This window comes from Labeo rohita, unplaced genomic scaffold, assembly GCF_022985175.1.
Source record: "Labeo rohita strain BAU-BD-2019 unplaced genomic scaffold, IGBB_LRoh.1.0 scaffold_2727, whole genome shotgun sequence".
NCBI lineage: Eukaryota > Metazoa > Chordata > Actinopteri > Cypriniformes > Cyprinidae > Labeo > Labeo rohita.
The window spans coordinates 1-4,089 of NW_026129020.1; the positions used below are offsets into that span (position 1 = coordinate 1).

The following is a 4,089-nucleotide window of genomic DNA, read 5'->3' on the forward strand; positions in this document are numbered from 1 at the left end:
TAAAAAATAAAAAGTTGAGTTAACTTAAAAAATTAAGTTAATTTGCTGCACAGCAATTTTGAGTTTACTCAACTTTAAAGGAGGGAAGTTGTGCCAACTCATATATAAAAGTTCAGTGAACTTCAGTGAAGTTGAGTGAACTACCAGTCAGAGTTGGCACAACTTAGTTCTTGAAGTTCAGTAAACTCAAAAATGCTTTGCAGCAGATTAACTTAAATTGTTAAGTTGACTCAACTTAAAATATTAAGGTAACCAGCTGCAAAGCTTTTTTGAGTTTACTGAACTTCAAGAACTAAGTTGTGCCAGTAATTTTTGCTTGAAGTTCAGTAACCTCAAAAAGCTTTGCCCAGCCGGTTGCTTTAGTATTTTAAGCCAACTCAACTGCATTTTTTACTATTTAAATGTATAACTTTAAATCTTACATCCAGACTCTAAGCCACATTGTATGCTCCTCCACATCCTTTAAGAATACAAATGCATGCAGTATGAACAATACTGTAAATATAACACAAACAAGATTTTGTCATCATTACAGAAAGTATTTATTGGCATTCTGCAAAATGAACACAATTTAGCTTTTCTCCACTCAAACTATGATGTAACTAGGATGTGACTATTTACAATAAAAACACTCTTAAACAAAAAACACACACTTAAAAATTATTTTTTTAAGTGCCAGAAAAAATGTAACATTAAAAATATTAAAATTCTGCAGCCTTAAGTAAAGTTTTAAATCAAAAGTCACAAAAAAAAAAACTTTTATATAATTTAAAGGAAGCTAAACTTTACCGTCATTTTAAACGTTCATCTTGCTCCATCTATTATTTTGGCGCATCCATAATGCAACAAACACACTGGATCAAGAAGCAAAATATTTCAACTATTAACACAACACTTAAAGGAATAATTCAACCAAAATTATTCTGAAAATTTATCATTTACTCACTCCCATGTTGTTCTAAACCGTTGTTCACACTCAACACAAATTAAAATATTTTAATGAAATTTGAGAGACTTCTGTATTGAAAGGCTGTTCACCCAAAACTTCAAAGCGTTCATAAAGAGATCATAAATAATTAAATAAATATATAAGTTAATATGAATTGAGCAGTTTAAGTCTCCTGAAGAGACGCAATTGTAGGGATGCATGAAATAGGATTTAGAAAATAGTACATTTGAAAATAGTTTATTTTCATTAATATTAGTATATTTATACCTTTGATACTAGTTTTACTTATTAATATTATTTACATATATTATCTATTAACATTTTTGTTTTTCCTATAATGTATTTTAGCCTGTATTAGGGTTTTACACACTCACACAAAAACTAAACAAAACAGCATGTAGTTTCAGTTAGGTACTTTTATTTTTTTAATTGACATGAACTTGAAGCAAAAATGAAAATGCTCTAAAAACAGTTATTGGCTAAATACAAATAATAAATGACAGTTGACAATGAACATGAAAAAAATACATCAGAAAGTAAAAATAGAAATAGAAAATAAATGACAAAATTTCCAGGAATAATGTATCTTCAGGATCCTCTGTGATGCCTTTAAGCCCATCAATGTGGTGTGATTGAGTGGCAGTTTCTCTGCAGATGATGAGGTTGTGAATATGATGCATCTGAAATACACAGTTGAGTTTACAGTTAAAGAGTGTCCATGTGTTTATGTAAAAACAATTATGCTTATGAAGGCCATAAGCAAAAATTGACATATAAGCAGTATGCCCTTCAAAATATTAAAAAAAAAAAAAATATTTAAAGGGATCTTAGTTTTTATATAGCTTTAACACTTAAGCATAGACTCAAGTAATAATTTTAAGAAAAATCTAACAATGAATAAACTCATTACCTCTATTACTTAGTGGAGAAGAGAGTATCCTTAACCGAACAGAGCTGGTCACACAAAAAAGAACCTAAAAAAAAAGAAAAAGACATTATTGGCAATGGGAAACAAGTTACAATATGAAAGTTAACATTTTATAGACATTGTAAGAAAGAACTTCACCTGTTGAAACTGTGTTGATAGTCTGTGTAGCTGGATAGTTGATGTCCAGAAAATGAGTAATGAGGTGTTTTGACAGTTACAATTTTTTTTTTTTTTTTTTTTTTTTAAAGCCAGGAATAAAAAAAAAAAAAAAACCTAAACTCGGTTCTAAATAGACCTTTAAAGAACCATCTTTTTAGAGTGTACTTATAATGCAGTGCTAATTGACATAGCTTTTAAGCTATCACTGTATAGAAAACTAAAATATAATACAATTTCTGTTTTTTTTTTTTTTTTTAATACATGTTATATAAGGCTCAAACTCACAGCACTTGCAGAGATGGAGCAGCATTTAGTGTGAAATGCGTGATGTGTAATGTGATCACGTCTCTTCAGAAGACTTTGTTTAAACCATTCGATTCTTATGTATTTGTTTTACAATCTCTTTATGAACATTTTGAAGCATCAGAATTTTAGGTGAATAGTTTTTCAGTGAATGGACAGAAATATCTCAGGTTTCATTAAAAATATCTTCATTTGTGTATTAAAGATGAACAAATGTCTTATGGGTTTGGATCGACATGGCTGTGAGTAAATGATGACAGAATTTTCATTTTTTTGGATGATCTAAATTAAGCCAAAGAGGACAGCAACAGCAGTGGTAAGGCCATGTATATATTCCAACACAATCTGCGTCTCTAGTACTACATCCTAGGCACCTTTAGGTTTGAGTGGATGACAACATCATCTTCCAGTAATAGTTAAGATGCTCATCTTCATACCCTTGGTGTGGACATCCTCTGGCTTTGTGTCCTGCAGTAAAAAAAAAAAAAAAAAAAAAAAAAAAAATTATATTTCCTACTAAATATTGACATTAAATGTTTAAAACATAACAAAAATAATAATAATAAAATTCTGGATAACGACTAGTTTTTACCAGTACAGAAATAAGTCAGAAATAATACAAAAAATACATGTATAAAAAAAAAATACTGCATATCTTCACTGTATGGAATAAACTGACTCTTATTGAAGCTGCTAAATTTGTTCAGTCAAGAGGAGTGAGTGTTGTCTTAGCTTTTTATTTATTTATTTATTTATTTATTTTTTTTTGTAACATTAACGGAACAAATATCAGCAGGTTTATGAGGCTAACGTTAATGCACGGATCAAATTTACTGACACACAGGCGATTTTATCTCAGACGTTGACTCTCATTTCAGACCTACAAGTGATTGTTTATGTAAATAATCACATTTTGACATAACTTTATGTGTATTTGACAATTTAAGCGAACTAAGCTGCTACAGAGAGATGAATCTGTGATCGCATATTTTCTGCACGCTTCGGTTGTGTGTCAATAAACACGTTTATCATCTTACACGTCTTGCACTTTCACATATATGCACCAGTATCGCGGATTCACAAAAAAAAACAAAAAAAAAAAAAAACAACAACAACTGTGTGCCAGATAAACTAGTAAGTTATATCGCCTAGCACAACGAAATACAACACATAATTAACCTCTATCTGGTTAATTATATACTCGTTTAATCGACATTTGAACTGTATCTATAAAAATATATCTGTATACATACCTTGCAAATGCTAACGTTAGCTGATCGTGCTTGGAAAAAACAAAGCTAGCTAACTAGTTAGCCGCCAGACTTCATTCAACAATGTTTATTCTTTCTTTAAAGAACATTTACAAACCTAACTGTGTAGTTTATTTGGCTTACTTTCTATATTAAATCTGGGCAGAAAGAACTTACCTTAAAAGAAGACATCCACTCCCTTTGCCATCGTTGTTTATGTTTGAAGCAGTAAACTCCGTGTATAGTTCAGCGACGGCACTTTGCGCATGCGCAATAATGTCAAGTTGACCGCTCAAATGAAGAAATAAAAATACTGAGTTTGCTCAACTTTCTTATTTGTGTTCATTGAGAAAAATATAGTAAACATTGAGTTAACTTGTTTTTATGTGTAAACTCAACATTTTGCTTAAAAATGTGTCCACTTGACTTACATTTTTAAACTGAGTGAACAATTTGCAAGTTGGAGTTTTTACAGTGTAGTAGTGGTTCAAGTCATCGTT

General features: G+C 30.3%; 1 long non-coding RNA gene across 1 annotated transcript; it reads right to left on the bottom strand.

Moving 5' to 3' along the window:
- Positions 1 to 732: 732 nt before the first annotated feature.
- Positions 733 to 3,853, bottom strand: LOC127159989 (uncharacterized). Its single transcript, XR_007826619.1, has 4 exons — positions 3,767 to 3,853; positions 2,714 to 2,807; positions 1,860 to 1,923; positions 733 to 1,629 (listed from the first exon to the last, which is right to left on the bottom strand). It is a non-coding gene; the product is annotated as an uncharacterized LOC127159989 (long non-coding RNA).
- Positions 3,854 to 4,089: the final 236 nt, after the last annotated feature.